The 19,473-nt window shown below is 46.4% G+C and overlaps 1 protein-coding gene and 1 non-coding gene across 2 annotated transcripts in view; both read right to left on the minus strand.

The window, feature by feature from the left end:
- LOC126533510 (neuroglobin-like) overlaps window positions 1-19,473 on the minus strand; it is a 268,407-nt gene that overhangs the window by 228,297 nt on the left and 20,637 nt on the right. The window lies entirely within an intron of this gene.
- Window positions 4,989-5,063, minus strand: TRNAS-GGA (transfer RNA serine (anticodon GGA)). Its single transcript has one exon. It is a non-coding gene; the product is annotated as a tRNA-Ser (tRNA).

Below are 19,473 nucleotides of genomic sequence, written 5' to 3' on the forward strand. Positions count from 1 at the left end.
GTGATTAACCGAGGGGCCCGATTTTTATTAGTCATATCATAAGAAGCCAACAAACACTGACACCAAGGACCACACAGGGAAAATTACTTGTGCTTAATAAATGAAATAAACAAACGATAAATAATGGAAATGATAGTGTAAGAGAAAACAACTTGCCGCAGGTGGGGAACGAAGAAATGGTGTTCCACATTCGCCGCCAAGGTTTGTGAGTGGTGGCGCTGGCTAACACTCCCAGGGTTTTACTATAGGAAACATAAATACCCAAGAAATTGGATGGGGAAACGGCGCCGCGGTAGCTCAATTGGTAGAGCATCGCACGCGTAATGCGCAGGTTGTGGAATCGTTCCCTATCTGCGGCAAGTTGTTTTTTTCATCCACTTTCATTTCCATTAATTTATCGTTTCATTAGTTAATTTATTAAGCACAAGTAATTTTCCTTTGGTGTCAGTGTTTGTCGACTTAAACGAGTTATACAACAGGTGTCATTTACACACTGTGTGGTGTGAAAATTACCAAGGCTACTCTTTCTCTCGTTTAGCAGAATGCGTTGTTGGGCAAGCTGGTTCATTGTATTTGGAAATATTGGTTGCGCTTTGTAGACGGTCACAAGTAAGAAGACAGGACAGGCGCAAACTAACAACTGAGGTTTATTCGAGGAAAACACTTAACTATCAGACCATGCCAGCGCAGGCGCACCAGGGTGTCAGCAGCAGAAAAGAAGAAAAAAACCAAAATCAGAAAAAGCCAATGGCGTGACTCAGCTAAACACATTATCTAGGAAACGTGCCTCCCTATTGTAAAGCATGACCGATGTGTCACTGACGTATGCTTGTCCCTTCTTTTTTATATAATATGCCTCTAGAAGTTCTCGTGCTTTTTCGTTATTGCAATTGCGCAGGATATTAACCTGGTTTTCTCTCTTTTCTCTCTTTGCCTTTCTTGATTTCCCAGCCCACGGTTGACTTCATTTCGGTTTCCCAGTCTCGCTACTACTCTCGATGCGTTCTCATTAGCGCGAAAGCACTACTATAGCCTACCAACCTAGATTTTGCCTCTGTGTGTGTGAAGCCTCTTGATACGCACGTTCCTTCACGCACACTTCGAGTCCACATACTCGGCATGGGTATGCGCGAAATAAATATTGAGAGTGAATCGGGATCGTCGCTGTGAATGTCTAAAAAAGAGATTCGTTGCGCCAAGAGCAGCGAACAAAACGAGCTCGGCGACAGAGGCAGCGGGAGTCGACCGACGAAGACGATGTGGCCATGCGATTGCAACTGCAGCAACGAAGACTATTCACGGCGTTGAAACGCTACAGCGAAATTGCCGAAGAGCGACGGAAGCGATTGGATAACGACATATTGTACAAGCATGCCAATTAAGTGCACTGCCGAAACGGACGAAAATCGACAAGCACGACTAGCTGCTTAACGTTGCGTACCAGCGTCGCAAGGCCGAGGAACGTCTGCCTTATGCAACGGCTGCGACGGCCATCTTCAAGCGGGACTTCATCGACGCTTGTTTTTAGCCTGTTCTGGGCGCAATGGACTGTGGCACAAGACGTGTACTTGGAGTACGTCTGGCCCCTCACGTATGCGACCTTGGCATTGGCCTTTCCCGACATCTGATAATTGTCTTCGTTTAAGGTGTGTAGAACGTGTAACTCTTCACTCGCCCAAACTAACGTGCCTGTGTACTCCGCGAACAATGGGTGTAAATATGCGCCACAGCCTGCCCACCTTCCTTTGCTCAACTGTATAGCGGAGCGCATGATTTCCCCTCGCATACCCTTCATGCAAGTGCTAAGGCTGCTCCCCAATGCTGGTCAGTACGGCGTGAAACCATAAGACGCTCTTTGTGCAAGTCTACAATCCTTCTCCTCTTGTGTCCACCGGGTAACCATGTATGTATTATGAAACCCAGCATGCATCACTATGCGCGTCAGGTGTGCAATAAAAGAACCGTTTAACAACGACATCGCGACAAGTGCAAATGATTTAATTAGCAACCTGTCAATCAACGCCCTAGCAATGCCAGTTTGGTGCAAGAAAATGGCTAATTTGGTCCAAGAAAATATGCTTTCGCACGATATTCCGTGGCTGGGACAGCCAAACCATCAGTAATTCTTGCTTTCCCTTTTACGTGAAGCGTCTTTTGTGATAAGCGATAGAAACCATAGTTTCTGCGTCGCCGTTTTTCAGACAATACAGTCGGTACTTTCAACTCTGCCCCACCTTCCTTCGCAAACAAATGATGCAGCAGGAATGACACTTGGTTTGAAAAATAGCGACGAGCACCAAACGATAATATACAACTTGTGTTCTGTATGTTGTCTGTTTTTTAGTTTGAAGAAGAAATAAAGCTTTCCTACCATGTAGATTAGCTCAGTTATGGCATATTGCATGAAGACGCGGACATTACTTGCGCAGCAAGGAATCTCAATGTGCAAAAAGGTAATTAAAAGAAAGCAAGAGATGCACTAATTACTTTTAAAAGAATATTCTTATTAGTACAGATCTTGGAATTGCAAACTTCACGTAGAGCGGTAGTGAAGTCACATCTGCTTAGAAGAAACCCTGAACCCTCATATTTTCGAACGTTGCTCTATTGAACTTTCCACCTCGACTCGATGAGTTGAGAATAGTGGGCGCGCTTCATCGAGAAGGCAGCTACTTTCTCATTTATGGATGAATGGATGGATCGATTCATGGATGCTATGAGCATCCCCTTTGAAACGGTATAGTGGGTTGCGCCACCAAGCTCTTGTGGTTATTTTGCGTAATGCCTACCTATATTTAAAACACGCACAGACAAAGAATTCCCAGTATCAAACTTTCTGCACCACTATTCGGAACTTTGTTTTCGTACGCCTCCGTTGTTTGTGGCCTCCATATGTTTCGCCCACCAAACCTCCGATCACCTTTTACTAATCTCTATTGCGGACATAATTATTTTCCCCTGCTATCCCTGAACCCAAGGGCATTGAGGAGGCCAGAGAAGCCTAAACCGACAGCTGGGTAGATATCCTCACATTCTAATAAAACATGCTCTATCGTTTACCTAGCTTTACCACAGCAAGCAGATGCTTCTTTTTCCTTGGTATACTTCGCTTTTACCTATACCTTCTAAAGCATTCTGATCTCGCTTTGAACAGTAAATAGTTTGCCATTGAGTTACCATGAACTGAATCTTGCATGATTATGTTTTTACCTCTTAGGCAGGGACTCACAGCAGGTTTATTTTCCCAGGATAGTGTCTCAGCCTCTCTGACTTTGCGTTTGGCGTTCTTTGTTGCCATGTTGCTTACTATACCGGTCGCATACTTGCTGGTAAGCTTCGTAGTTCTTTTTCTCCACTGTTAGTCCGTATTTTTTTCCTGTACACATACTTGAGCAGTCTCGCAACCCATTACTTTCTTTGATATTCCTCACTCGTTCTTCGAAATCAATTTTACTCTGAGCTTCCCTCCGCTCAAAACTTCTCCGGCTCATCTCACCCTGTACAGCTTCAGTTGTTGCCTTCCCGTAAGCGCCCAATCCGAGGCGTCACACTGGCCTTTGGTTGCCATCGAGTACTGATTGCACCCCTGGTTTCCAGCAAACAACTGCTTTTCCAAATGTAAGGTCCCGAACAATTACGCTTTTCCACATACCTCGGAGCATCTCGTACCTATTGTACACGCCCAAAGCGCTCCGTGTTTCATTTTGCCCGCACTCCTCTTCCCCTTTGCTATTATTGTTATTTTCCCTATCCACTGCCTTTGTTTATTCGTACACCAATGTATTTGTATTATCTTATCCGAGGTATTCACTGGCGCTGTCTTGACGCTGTCCGTTCATTGTTTTCATTTCAAGTAGCTGGCAGCGCCGCACCTCGATAGAAGTGGTCATTACACTTCAGTGGACCCACGGCAATTCTTCAAAAGCGTAGCATCTTTCTCAGCCGAGCAGTGGCGCCGTGCTAAACTCGGTGTAGCAATGGAAGAGTTTCGAGTCGTGGATCGTTCGAGAATACGGCAGTATACCTGCACCACTTTCCAGGTATTCGCTCTTAAAAGGTGCTAAGACATACATTATCGCGACTGTTAAGACTGCTTTCCCAAAAGATATAAAACGAGAATGCTTGCTTGACTAGGGAGTGCTATTCTGAACACTCGAATTCCGCCATGTTGTCAAGTTTCGCCACGCGGTCGTTTTTGGGCCAATCACCGAAGCCGCAGCAGCATTGCGAGGCAATCGGAGAAGGCAAGATGGCGAATTGGAGTATTTGGCGGAAGTTCACAGAGTCCAGTAGCGTACACATGGAAGTGGAAAGCTTGCCGAGCGCACCGCAGCAGTCTTCACTTAGTAATGAGGCCTTGGTAGATCAAAAAAAAAAAACCCTAAGTGTTATGCCAGCACAAATGCTAAATATAATCAACGCTCTTGTTGTTTGTTTCTCCGTTTTGAGCTTTCTTGAGACTAACTTTTCAGACCATGAATTCTTGTCAACTCGGTCAAGTTTCATTCTTAGAACAACAAAGGCTCTGCTTTTTTTTCCCCTTTCAGAAGTACTTGCTGCACACGGACTTGATAGTTTCTTCCACGTCGTCACTGCAGGGCTGTTGCGCTTCATCCTGAATAGCATGAACCTCGCGCATTTTTTATTAACGTCAAAGCAAGCTGCCAAGGGACGTTATTACAGGATGAGAAAACGTAGGCACATTGAGCTTGTACAGAGATGCGCGCAAACCCAGAAACTTCTGACTGTTACCTGGCGTGAACATTTAGATGCAACAGTGGCAAACAAACAGAAACAATAAATACATGCTAAAAACAAAAATCAGGTCCAAAGTTTGAGGTTTGACGTTGTAGTTCTGCGGAAACCCGCAAGGTGGAGAGAATTAGTTATTAAATGGAAAATCAGACATCCACCCTTTCGTAGCGATTGCTACAAAGGAAACCCATACGGGTTCCTCGAAAGAAAAGCCTCAGAGCAGAAGAAAAATTCGTCCTGGTCCGGGACTCGAACCCGGGACCACCGCCTTTCCAGGGCAGCCGCTCTACCATCTGAGCTAACCAGGCGGCCAGCAGGTGGCAGGGCGAAGTCAAATTTGTCGACAACACGAAGCAAAGGCAAGTGTTTGTGTTAAGCTCTGAGGCTTTTCTTTCGAGGAACCCGTATGGTTTTCCTTTGTAGCAATCGCTACGAACGGGTGGATGTCTGATTTTTCCCTTTATTAACAAAGTTTGAGGTGAACAACGCAAAAACGAAAAAGAAGGAAAAGAAAGAAAAGAAAAACCGAGCACAATATTCAGTCTGTCCTTTTGTTAACATCTTTACGTCAGGCCTGAAATGTTGACGATATGGGTTCTCGCTGTCGTACTAGACAGCTTTCCCGCTGCTACACCATCAGCCAGCAGGCAGCTGGAAAAACGGCAGACGTGTAAACAAAACCGGACTGTATACAAAACAAATAGATTTCTTTTTACTCTTTCTTGTTCCTCTATCGAAGCAAAATCTTCTTGAACGGAACAAGCTTATTTAGGAGAAAAGCGGATTGCTGTCCTGAGCGTATCGCGCGCGGGATCTGTCGTCCCTCGGGGTGGAACCAGTCCTGCAGTAATGGACTTCGTATCACAGCGTATACAGTTTGCCGTCTTGGCGATAGAATCAAACGCTGCTGACGGTACTTAAAAATACAACGCAACCGGGTACATTTTGCTTCCTTCGCGTTAATTACTTTTTCTTATCGGAATACGCACGTTAGGCGACACTTCGTAAATCTACTCAACTTTGGGCAGGTTCTAATGATGTTCCTAAAGACCTACCACCGGTGGATTCGCGGTCCTTCCCCTAAATCTGTGCTTTAGTCTCACTGACAAAACGCACGGTTTATACGTTTATATACCATAGAGCAGGTGATTGTTGCCGCTGGGTAGACTGCCGGATTTCGGAGAAAGAAAACGTTTGCGATAGTGCGTGATACGTGCATTCGTGGAAATGGTGCGCCCACGGGTGCTGCTCCATCTTTCACTGGATACCTTTTTGGAGGCAAGCGCTGTTGACTTAGCGTTCTTCGGCGTTCATTAAATACTGCCTCAGGCTGTGTACAGTCCGGCAATGTAAGGACCTTGTCCTACAATTTATATCACCGATCATATCGCGCTGAAGGCAATTAAATGTTTTTAGGGGGGGCTAGCTAGGATCGCTTCGTCAGCGATGATCGAAGACACGCTAGCTAGCTTCAGTCTTCGCTGTCTCTCCGGGTCGATCTATTGTGTTCCGAGTTCCCGCCACTGTTTCCGAGAAGGTCATTTCATACACCATCTAATTCTTCGGCGTTTTTCTCAGCCTCCTGTCATCACGATCTTCCTGCAAAGTGTTCTGCCAATAATCTTAGGTTTGGCTCTTGTTCTTCTGGCTAGCTGTCGGAATCGTGACAGTAGCTTCGACTGACTGGCTATCGTCCATTTCCATTAACGCGCCGAACATTGCATCCAGCGTTGGCTAATCGGACCATCCCTCGGAGGTCATCATCGACGTAGGCTATTTCAGAGAGCGAACCAAAGCCATCGAAAGATTGGGAGAAAGGTTCTGTACTTATTTCCGAATCGTACAATAAAGCCGCACACTCAAGAAACATGAGTGCCCGAAATATGCTGCAGAAAGAACACCAATGCAGAATGCCTGGGAAGGCTGGACAAGCGCTCTCTTATATTAAGAGGGAGAGAGAAGGAGCTTCTGATGCAGCTGCTCGTTTTTATTTGTATGTAATGATCATCAGCCCACGTCTTCCTACTCTTGGCGGGTGGTCTCTGGCACTTCAATCAATCAATCAATCAATCAATCAATCAATCAATCAATCAATCAATCAATCAATCAATCAATCAATCAATCAATCAATCAATCAATCAATCAATCAATCAATCAATCAATCTTTATTTTTCACCCGAATGAGCATAAGGGTACAGAACAAAGAGCCGCAGCTTGACCCGAGCTCCTGAGCTCCATTCACTTCGACAGCGGTATAAAATTACGCAGGCTGGACAGATTAAGGATTACATAGCCTTACGAGAAACCGCGGTAACAAAAGCAATTATGAAATAGACACCTGGTATTCAACAAAAGGAAAAAAATACTTCAGACAAGAAAACACCTACTCAATGTGCCATATATTTGGTCTTGTAAAAATATTCGGCATGCTTCCGTGTTTCAAGTGGTGAAAGCGCTGGCGGAAACTGCACGAGAGGTGAGCCGTCGGTCTTTACCCGTGGTCCTCATTAGGAAAAATTGGGGCAGAACCCATCTCGCGATGACTGTCGACGGAAATGCGTTTAGCATTCAATCAATGTAGAGACACAACGCAGTGTCACCTTCGAATACGAGTTACGTATGAGGCGTGTACTGCAGCGGGACTCCTCTTTCGCCCCTTCCTGTAAGGACACTCGGTGCCATCTAGCGCCGCCGCCGCGAAGCCTGCACGGAGCCCCCGAAATGCATGACGCGTCGGTGCGTGCAAACGCTGAATTGTTCCCCTGCTTGCCGCACACTAAGTGGCACACTGACAGAGTGACCTAAGTTGGCGAGAAGTTTATCGAAGAGCTGCTCATTACTAGTGCATCCGTGAGCTTGCTAAAGCACTGGCATCAAAGGCCTTCGTTGAAGAGCCACACATACCCAGTGCATTTGTGGCGCAGCCTGCTAATACATGCCTCGGGTTGCTGTTCTTAAGGAACCTTTGTGACGTGGGTTCCATTCCCCTCAGAATCGGACAAATTTAAGCAATTTTCTTTTCATTGTAGAGCGACACATTCGCAGTCGCACGTACCCACTGACCTAAGGTGGCATCAAAGAGTTTCAGTGAAGGCGAGCTCAGATGAAGTGGCACATACCAACTGCACCTAGTCGGCGTCAGGGAGTTTCCTCGGACAGCGGTACCTTCCTAGTCCCGCATTTATAGCAACCCATGTCGGCGCAAGGGAGATTCGTTGAAGAGTGGAATGTTTGCATACGTTGCCACATATTCAGAGACCAAAGTTGATATGATCGGTAGCCCAGGTAGAAGGGGAAAACCGTTAGATACAAACATATATGCAGCCCCCCGATGGTGCGTGAACGGAGCCCTAAAAGGAGGGCTCTGTATGCGCGCAGAATATAAGGCACAAAACAAGACCACTCGCAAAGAAGTCTATCCTATATGCCTTGCGTTGAAGACGCTCTTGGCACTTTGTAAGGCGCTGAATACTTGTCAAGCCTAGATCGCCGTTCCTGATATTGGCACATACCAAAGCACGAGGCCGACAAAGAAAATACCGTATTCGCTACACCTGACAGTCTGTTCAAATTTAGCTCAATGCCTTTTGGTCTCTGCAATGCCCCCGCTACATTCGAACGAATTACAGACATGAAACTCCGTGACTAAAAGTGAACGACATGGAGTGCTATAATAGCGTTATTCCATTCTGACTTTATTTCAACATATACGGACGTCAAATTTACGTGACCGCCGACGCAAGCATGGTTATGTAAATTAGGTATAGCTATGCAAAATCCGCAAGCTTCATTCAACAGCCCAATCAAACGCTCTCCTGGTTTTTAGGAGGTGGCCTTTGTTTGGTTTCAAAGCGAATAAATAACATTGCCTACTGCGACAGGTTCTTGCTTATCGAATTAGCTCACGAGAGTCGAGGATCGCGCAAAATTCGAGAGGGTTCCCGAGAGGCCGAGCTGGCCACCGCCTCCTAGATTTCACAATGCCTGTGCACTTCAATCCAAGACGCCATGCTACGTATATTTAATCAGTGTAAATTTCGGTACAAGTAGCATGACAACATAAAGGGAAGTCCACAGGCCTGTTATCTAGGAGGTGCTGAGTTAGTACAGTGAAATCAGATAACTAGGTGAGGAGAGAGCCTGCCGGTGTCTTCGATTGGTCCGCTTCCCCTTGATTAGCTTGAGGTGGCATGCCGACGGTTGCAGCGGTACGCAACAGTACATTGGAAATGCCGCCAAAACGGATTTGGGGAGTGATGTTCAATACGTACCGAAAGGTCTCGGCAACGTTATGCTGTCACGCAAAAAAAAAAATTATTGTACTCAAAGGAGTCAATCCTCGCTAACAGTTCCCAATACACAGCGCCAGTGGACAGCCAGTGGACAAGCAACTTCCATTCCTTTCGGAACGGGGCAGTTCTCTGGCTATTCCATAAAAAGTTAAGTTTTCTTCGCCATATTAATGCACATTTAGTGCATACACGTCACTTTGACGTTGTGAGTTTCCATGGTTTTGTGACGTCGCGCGGCAGAAAAGCAGACTATAAGCGTGTTCGGAAAACATTTTCACCAATCGTGGAAGGTTAATGGCGACAGAGGTGTATAATCGGAAATTGATGTATTTTTTTAATCTTTTGTTTGATCGAATCATGAGTAATCAGTGTACACACGTCATATAGAGATGGGGGAGCTTTTTTGTGGTTCGCGTGACACCTACTGACAGAGAAGCGAATCGAGTGGGTGCGACCCCAAAAAATATTTGACCAATCGCGGCGGGCCAACGAAGAAAATGGAATGAGAACAGAATGAAATATCTATAAGTTAGAGCGCGCATGCCATCGCTACGTGGACGACATCGTTATATTTTCGTCTAGTTTTAGCCGGCAACTTCACCACACAGAAAACAGAAGCAAGCTAAACGCTTTTATTAGACCAGGGGTGCTCTTCGGGACCTTGCGAAATTCTCCGTATTGTCAGCTTTTACAATGGTGGCTCTTTGAGTCCATTCAGAGCCTCAATAGCACTCGTTGAGGGCTGCTCTCGGATGATCAGAGCTGACAATTAAGACGGTGGATTCGACAATGCGGCGGCACTTGTCAATGTCCAGAACAGAATCCCATGGTCACAGAAAGCCCTGGCCGAGCAGAAGTTGCGTCGCGGAAGAGGAAGTTTAATTTTGCATCATTAAGAAAACTTACTTTTGAAGGAGAATCTGGTGGAGCTGAATTGAATCTAACCATTCCCGATATTCCATCTTTAGGAACCACTTCTGTAGGAAAATATCATAGAGATGTCGATGCAGCTTTTGTGAGGTTTATAATCAAATCAGGACGATTTCCTGCTAAATTCTTACATTTTCTTTTATCTTACTCCAGTCTTTTTTTTATTTATTCGGAATTTCTCATTACTGTTTCTTATTGACTCGGCTAATTATTCTCTTAACTAACCCGATCTTTGGCCCGTAGTAAGTATGAGCCACTATTTAGGACAAACCGACCAACCAACCAATTAAATTGCGACTGCTTTGAAGCACGCCATCGAGCTACAGAAGCGACGCACAGGCGTGACAAAAACTTTTCGATAGCGTCTAGTGAACTTGAACTACATGTTTCTATTGCTTGGCCTATAATGTCGTCGCTGAAGAGGCAATTCGCTTCCCTTCGAAGACCATACGAGTCGTAATGGTACAACCACGTGTTCATTACATGATTGTTGATTTTACAGCGAAGCGGTTAAGTGGACGTAACACAAAGGTTTTCGTGTGGCAGCGATGAAGGCCGGCGCTACAAGCCGACTGTTGCTGCCCGTAATCCTTCTCAATGGATGCAGCACGCGGCAGCATTTTCGGGAACGCAGAAGTTTCGGACAAGTTTCTTTCTTCTGAAGCCAGCAAAAACACGATGAACGTTTAATGCAAAGAGAACTACGCCGTCTATGTATGCCCTTGGCCAATATGCTACTGGTCCCAGCATTTAGCAGGAGGTTTCAGACACTCTGATGAAGACAAGCCGCAGACAGCCAGAGTACGTGCTTATGGCGGCTATGTGACATAGCCTTGAGGCGACTTACTGCAGTTGCCTTTAATAATAATTTTCACCGGCACTCTCGCCACTTTATGCGTAAATTATGTAGCTTGCAACATAGACGTGTGGAACGTCTTGCCAGGTCATATTTTGCATTGTTAAATAAGAGTCTAGCGTTTGTATAAGACATAACGACGCACTTTAAAAGCTGTTAGTGCCAAAGTGCATGTAGCACCTGCGTGTTTGTGTTGAATAAACTTCTTTTTGTTAGTCCTACTGAAAACACAGGACTCCTACTTGAAAGAGAAGAAGGGGAACCGAGGGATCCGATGCTTGTTAATCACAACCATATGAAGCCAAAAGACAACGAAGGCAGGGAAAGCATGCATATATATATATATATATATATATATATATATATATATATATATATATATATATATATAATACAAGGAATAGTTTTGTAGGTCCGGTGCATAGGTAGTTGAAGAAACGGAGCACACTTACGAAAATTGCATTTTTAATGGTTTAACGTTTCGGCCGTGGCACGGCCTTCGTCAGAATAAAGAATAAAGCACACTGACCGACAGCGATATCTGCATTTCAAAAGCAGCCAGGTCAAACATCGTAAAACGAGCATTCCCTACAGCCAAGCTGTCCGGTTCAAAAGAATTTGTTCGGACGACAGTGAATTCACTCGCAACTGTAACCAGCTTCGTAACGCACTAATCGCACAGAAATACCCTTCCCAAATAATTGACGATGCCCTTAAACGGGCCGACTGTCTCGACCGGAAAGAACTGATCTGCACGGACAAGCGATCGGCGCCTATTTCACGAACTAATCTTATCCTAACACACTCGGCATCTATTCCTAACGTGTCGCACATTCTTAGGAAGCACTATAACTTACTGACACAGAGCGATATTTTCACGGAATCACCAAGAGTGGTCTATCGCCGCTCTAGAAACCTGCGTGACCTAGTAACCTCTTCCAAGACTAAAGCGGTTGCTCTTGGTGGTTGTCATCCCTGCAATAAGCCCCGTTGTAACGTTTGCACACATATAACCACGTCAAAGACTGCTAGAAGCACAGCATCCAATTTTTCTATTAAAATCAACGGCGACTTCACATGCGACAGTACTAACATCATCTACCTTCTTGAATGTTCAGTATGTCAGATGCAGTATATCGGTCAGACCGAAACATCTTTTCGTATCAGATTCAACAACCACAAAGCACACGTTAACAGCTTGCCGCACCTTCCATTATCTAAACATGTTCGACTGGCAGGCCATACGTTTGACAACATCAAAGTAACAGTAATACAATCAGGTTTCAAATCACACCATGATCGAGAAGTAAGGGAATCCTTTCTCATTCATAAATTTAACACTGTTTCATCTGGTATCAACGAAAGCGTAGGAAAAATGTCGTGCCTTTCTGCCATATCTTGATGTGTTTGTTCTTGTACAGCATTGACAAATCATGCCAAATCAATTTGTTGCTAGTTTTGCCATGTCGCACTTGATGTCATTCTGTAACTCCATGTATAATCATCGTGATATCATAATGATATTTCATACATATCATTTATCGTGCTTGAGTTATACATTCTGCTGCACTTCTTCTGTCATTTGCAAGTGTACACGTGCATGCACTGCTGATTATGCGCACGTGCGTATGCCCATAAAAGCGGGTGCGTACTTGTATCTGTGTTTATTCTGACGAAGGCCGTGCCACGGCCGCAACGTTCAATCATTAAAAATGCAATTTTCGTAAGTGTGCCCCGTTTCCTCAACTAACTATATATATATATATATATATATATATATATATATATACGCATGACCAATTGCAAAGATATGAAAGCAGGCAAAAAGAAAAAAAAAAAACTTGCTACCGGTGGGACCCAATCCCACAAGCTCCGCATTACGTATTACCTTGGCTTCATTATTTGCTGGCTTCATATGATTGGGACTCCTAGTTCGCGATTTGGTGAGCTGCACCACCTTTCCCATTACCGTGCAGCCCATTTGCACAAGCATGGCGTCAGAGATACCGCGCAATCACGGCCAGGATGTCGGATCTTGGAGGCCATGATTTAAACTGCTAGACGTGCAAGGCGTTTGAGAGGCGCATAAGCCCTCGGAAATTCGGTGAGAATCCGCTCTTCGCACCCAAACTCTCCTCGGAAGGCCTGCTGCTTGAGAAAATCTCGGATTATCTAAATAACGTTTACGTTGTCTCCAACACTTTCACAAAGAGAGAGCGGGAGAGAGAGAGAGCTGCCATAGCGTGAATCACAAATCATCGTCCTTCTCCCCGCATCTCTGCACCAGCTTAGAACCTGAACTCCGTCTAACCAATTCAGTGCAGTGAAACCGAAAGCAAAAAGTCGTCGCATCAGTCGAATGGGACACGCTGCTTGAATCGCCTGCTGTCTTCGGAGAAAGAAGCATGCCTTGTGCGCGCGTTGCGTGCCCTCAATCCTTTTCTTATTCATTCACTAAGCCACAGATTCACCCGACGGGATTACCAGCGGACAACGAATTAGCCATTCTTCGAGTTCTCCCTTCTTTCTGGTTAGCGAACGCGAGCCATGTGTATGATGTCCGTGGACTGCTCGTAATTCGCGCGAGACGGAGTGCAGACTATTCTGGACATACACGCACACACACCTCTAGCAGAGTTGACAAATGGGACGTTTCTTGACGGGCACGGGAAGAGAGGGGGGAGAGAGAGAGAATCAGAGTCGACTTCCAGCGCGGGGTGTGGGCGCAGAGATAGGGCTGTCTTTGGAGCAAGCTCCCGAAATATACTAGCCAGTTGCGCGACCAGTGCTATCTTGTGCTCGTAGATGATGCCCAACCGCGATCGCTCACTCCTCGTGGAATCATTCCCCAGTTCACTGACACCCCCCCTCCTCCCCCGGCTCCCACAGCAGCAAATTAACTGCCACGCTTTTGTTTTCCTTGGAAACAAGAGAGATGGAATCCGTGATCACGCAAAGCTATAGTTACCGTATAGACTCCCTTTATGGAGCCAGAGTTGCGCCACTGTTTTCCGCGCGGCGCTCGCACCGCTTCCAGCGATTCTAGCGCCGCTATACGCCGAGCGCCATCACGTGATCAAAGCTCGCTCCAATGCATTGCGGAGAAGCGAACACTCCGCAGGAACCCGCCGACAAAACACAGTTGACAGCGGCATTGTTATTGTTCTTGTTGCTCGTACCTCGACGCTGCTGGACGAAAATTATGTATTCGTATGTTGCTTCTCGGTTAAATTGCCGAATCAGCGTCACACGACGTACTGACAGCTCGTGCGGTATAACGAGGTGTAAATAAAAATACTGTTTATATTTCTTTTAGTGTAAGCAGGGCGCTGCACGAGTTGCACAATTCAATATGCACACGAGAACTTTACTCGGGCAATAAACACGTACCGTATGTAGCCTTATTGAGCGCGTGTGTCTGCTTCACACGAGACCCATAACATGGCTAAATTTGTCCATGACGAGCAAAACGGTACAAGGATGTACTGAAATCGTCAGAACCAACTTAGTGGTGTAGGGTGTGTCAACGCAAACAGTGCATGAGTGCATGCAATTCTTCACGTCATTTACCTGGATTGTACTTAGTTTTCATATATATGGTGCCCCACGTAACTTTAGCCAAACTTTGAAAATATGCAAATGTCACGTAGCTGGACAGAACCAAGGTAATCTGTTCGCTGTCGCTTGGAGATACCCAGAATATTGTTTCATATCACCTAAGTGCATAAATAGTCTTACTTAAATAATGAACTTTTCAAATATTATAATTACACGAAAAGTCTCAATTAGAAAGTTGTAGAGGAACATGAAAAACTCCTGATACAGCGGCCAGTTGCGCTGCAATATTGAGTGTATTCGCGGGCTTCTTTCAAGCTCGGAAAAACGCTCTTATGTAGCCCGTATTGAGCAACAGAAAGCTGTATCAGGAGTGTATCAAGAGCTGCCGGATTTCGGAGACCACAGAGAATCATGAGCATCCACTCTAACAGCTGCTTCAGCATTTTCTGAACGCCTTTCTTCTTCTTATGTCCATCTCCTTGCTTGCCCGTATTTACCATCAAAGTGTACACGATAGCGGGAGCGCGGAGTAAAAGGTGCCTCAAGGCAGCTTGACAGAGCGTCAAGTCCCCCACTTTGGCGACGGTATACCAGCGGTCACAATACAACTGTTAACATTGCTGCGATCATTCAATGGAAGCAATTATACAGTATAGTTATTACTTTGGTTAAAGTTACGTGGGACACCCTTCATATGTTTATACACACAATGAATGCTGCACGGGAGATCACTGTTTCTTGAATACACGGATTTTCGCACTTTGCCTGTCGTGAGCCGCGATCGCAGTCATAGCTAATAAGAACAACAGCTAATCTTTGAAAGCTTAGCATTATACTTGACGCTTCGCAAGGAAATTGCAAAGGCTCACAGATGTTGCCACCATACGCGCCGGTGTATGTGTTCGTCGCACGCTGAATTTTCCGTAATCGTTAAACAATAAGGCACGGATTCATTATATCTAGGCTCCTAATCATGAGCCGAGCGATCGACTTTTGCTCGCAATAAAGCATAAAAACAAAGCAAGAAAATAGAAGTACTTTGGCACTGTTGCGCGGGCATGGCTCCTATACGCATACCCGGAATGGCTTTCCCGCACAAGTTTGGAGCCCAAGATGGCGCACCTCGGTGCAGCCATGGCTCCCTACAGGGAGCCTATGTAATAGCTGTACACGAAGCGCGCTTCTGGTGCTCTCTTCTGGTTGTGTTAGGAGAGAGACCAGCTTTCGTGCCGAGTAAACACGAGCAAACAAACAAACAAACAAACAAACAAACAAACAAACAAACAAACAAACAAACAAATACGACGGCATTTCGCACAACCGGGTACCGCTATGCGAGCAAATACAAGAATAACGCAGCAAATCAACGGAAGCCGGAGAGGCGATGGAGCGGAACCTCCGGGATGATCAAAACGGCCTCACCGACGAGGAAGCCTAGCGAGCGAAGGAAGGAGACCCACTCCCCGAAAAACTCCACTACACAACGGCCGTAAAATGCGCGAGCGAAGACTGTCGTATCGAAATAGCGTATGCAGGGCGAGAGAGGCCGGGAAACGGCTGGAGGCGGGGGGGGGGAGGGGGAGGGGGGGGTCGGATATAGGGCGGGACGCCGCTTTCGCTCGGCGAGATCCGTAAATAAGCGAGCGCAGGAGCCCCCTTGACAAGGGGGCGCTCCGTTTGCAACACGGAGGCCATGCCTTGCGGAGCGCGACAGGTGCTGGGATTGCGTCGTCGTCATCGGGTCGCTCGTTCGTCGAGCCCGCAGGGAGAAAAAGACGCCGGTGCTGTTTCTTTTTTTTTCGCTTTGCGAAACATCTTGCCACGATAGCAATCGTACTTGTGACAATTTGTTTACTTTAGGCGCGCGTATGGATTATGCACGTCTGATTGCTCCTTCCCTGCCGAAGCTCCTTGCGCATGCCAGCTCAGTAGCCCCATTATATTCTTTTTCCAATTATACACGAAATTCGCGAGCATTGCGTAAAGCACCTCATACCCCCGCCCCTGTTCCGTAACTCATCGCTTGCGTGAAAAAAAAAAAAATGTCTTCTATGATTGGATAGTATAAAGAACGCGCCAGCGTAGTGTTTACGCAGGCGGGGGGGGGGGGGCGGAAGGGGGCACAGGAACCCGACGACCGTGCGACGACATATTAAGCTTCTAGACACCCACCATAAGCAAAGCGAGACTCGGCAGTCTTCCCACGTCCACGAGGTTTAGCTAAGACTATAGCGTCCAAACGAAATAGTCACCGTAGCGGAAAGTAAACGTACGATATACGACATCGAGGCAGTTTTACTAAAGCACGCGACATTATTGCTCCTTGCTGTTATTTGCTTCTCGCTTCACACGTGTGTGTGTGTGTGTGTGTGTGTGTGTGTGTGTGTGTGTGTGTGTGTGTGTGTGTGTGTGTGTGTGTGTGTGTGTGTGTGTGTGTGTGTGTGTGTGTGTGTGTGTGTGTGTGTGTGTGTGTGTGTGTGTGTGTGTGTGTGTGTGTGTGTGTGTGTGTGTGTGTGTGTGTGTGTGTGTGTGTGTGTGTGTGTGTGTGTGTGTGTGTGTGTGTGTGTGTGTGTGTGTGTGTGTGTGTGTGTGTGTGTGTGTGTGTGTGTGTGTGTGTGTGTGTGTGTGTGTGTGTGTGTGTGTGTGTGTGTGTGTGTGTGTGTGTGTGTGTGTGTGTGTGTGTGTGTGTGTGTGTGTGTGTGTGTGTGTGTGTGTGTGTGTGTGTGTGTGTGTGTGTGTGTGTGTGTGTGTGTGTGTGTGTGTGTGTGTGTGTGTGTGTGTGTGTGTGTGTGTGTGTGTGTGTGTGTGTGTGTGTGTGTGTGTGTGTGTGTGTGTGTGTGTGTGTGTGTGTGTGTGTGTGTGTGTGTGTGTGTGTGTGTGTGTGTGTGTGTGTGTGTGTGTGTGTGTGTGTGTGTGTGTGTGTGTGTGTGTGTGTGTGTGTGTGTGTGTGTGTGTGTGTGTGTGTGTGTGTGTGTGTGTGTGTGTGTGTGTGTGTGTGTGTGTGTGTGTGTGTGTGTGTGTGTGTGTGTGTGTGTGTGTGTGTGTGTGTGTGTGTGTGTGTGTGTGTGTGTGTGTGTGTGTGTGTGTGTGTGTGTGTGTGTGTGTGTGTGTGTGTGTGTGTGTGTGTGTGTGTGTGTGTGTGTGTGTGTGTGTGTGTGTGTGTGTGTGTGTGTGTGTGTGTGTGTGTGTGTGTGTGTGTGTGTGTGTGTGTGTGTGTGTGTGTGTGTGTGTGTGTGTGTGTGTGTGTGTGTGTGTGTGTGTGTGTGTGTGTGTGTGTGTGTGTGTGTGTGTGTGTGTGTGTGTGTGTGTGTGTGTGTGTGTGTGTGTGTGTGTGTGTGTGTGTGCTTGCCTTTCATTTGATGCACTTTGATGTACAAGAAGAAGAGAAAAAGTTTATGTATGTCACACCGAAGGTACTTAAAGACAGAGAAAATGTTTACACGTCCAATGCCAAACCATTTCCAAATCAAATCACTGAACACGATACCCTTCTGTGGACTATAGGCCTCGAAGACGGTATCTTGTCGCAGGTGCGTCGCGAAGCTCTACTTGCAAATATCACGAGAACCTGGAGCAAATGCCTTGTTTTGACCCCAAGCATGTGTATATGCGTATGTATGTCCTGGCATTAACCACTCCCTGTGTCAGCTCGAGCATATGTTTCACCGTTGACTCTCACATGGCATGGCGTTGACGTAAAACGCGAAGGGAGGCTTTTCAATTCGCATGAGCCCCAAGAAAGGGCTTTAGAGTTAGGAGATGAAAACTGCGAATGCCTGATGCCGACATATTCGGTTGACGTCGTAGACTTAGGCGCTGGAGAATAAAAAAAGGAAAGCGTCCTACGATGCAATAATACTTTCTTGATTTCAATTATAAACGTCTTGCCTGTCCTCTCTTTCTTTTCTTTTCTTGTGTATCTCGCGCAGCAAGTTTATAATCCTAGTGGTGTTTCGCGCATACATGGAGAACTCGGCAGCACTTGAAGGGCAGTCGACGAACAAGGTGTGCTTTACAAGAACGCGTGAGGATATTCGATATCTTCGATTTTACGCAGAGTGCTCCTATGCCACCTCAAGGAACGAGAGTCGGTTGAAACTAGAGACGAGCTAAACGCGAAAAAGCGGCATATACGCGTCTTTGCGAATGAAACTCGCGCGTAGTTCCTCGCTATAGTGGCTGTATCATATCGGCAAACACCACTGCCTGCTGTTTGAGAACCGCTTGCACAAAACATAAAGAAAAAAAATGTTTAATACCTACCGTAGACTGCACAGGTCTCGAAAACGCCACGCCGCAGAGTTCGGTGCATTTCCAGAAGCTGGAAAATAAGCGGCAGCGAAATATGAGCTATGGAGGTAAATAGGCCGAATGAGACCCGCCGCTCGGAGGGCTTTGATCTCAAAGGCCTGACGGTTAGCTTATCGCAGGTGTAGGGTATTTGAGCAGTTTGGAAGTGCAGGCGGGTGATTATACAGCGAGCTTCAGCCTCGTGTTTGCAATAAGCCAATTAGGGCAATTAAAGGGACCGCCCGTGTCTGCCTGCCTTTCGCACGTGGCCTCATTGTGATGGCCACGATCGCACGGTGTATACCTGCAGCCGCCACGCAAAGAGGTGTGTGTGCTGTTCTTGATAGGATGGACTATATCATCCACTATCGGAGCAGGATGTTCTGTAGCACCAGTGCTCCCCAATTAAACCCCTCGTAGATAGCCGTACCTGTTCTGCCCCCAAATCCTAAGGTCTTCGGGTCTACATCACAGACTTTGAGAGCGATTCCCGTTAACGCTGGATCGATGTGTGCGGCTTATACTTCCCGTTTGCGATACTCTCTCTCTCTCTTTGCATCCCCTTACCCATTTGCCCTGTACAGGGTAGCCACCAAAAACCTACCTCTGGTTATCTTCGCTGCCTTTCGACACACGCTTCCCTTTTCTCTCTTCGTTTCGTGCGTCGTTACTTTAAAAGTTACTGCTGTAGAGCATCCACTACAAAACAATACCTCTCCTTGTGTTTACGACGAGCGGTGCATTGACCACGGATGAGTGCGCCCAGAGCTCTTATTTCTATGCCTCGAACGA

This window comes from Dermacentor andersoni, chromosome 7, assembly GCF_023375885.2.
Source record: "Dermacentor andersoni chromosome 7, qqDerAnde1_hic_scaffold, whole genome shotgun sequence".
Taxonomy (NCBI): Eukaryota; Metazoa; Arthropoda; class Arachnida; order Ixodida; family Ixodidae; genus Dermacentor; species Dermacentor andersoni.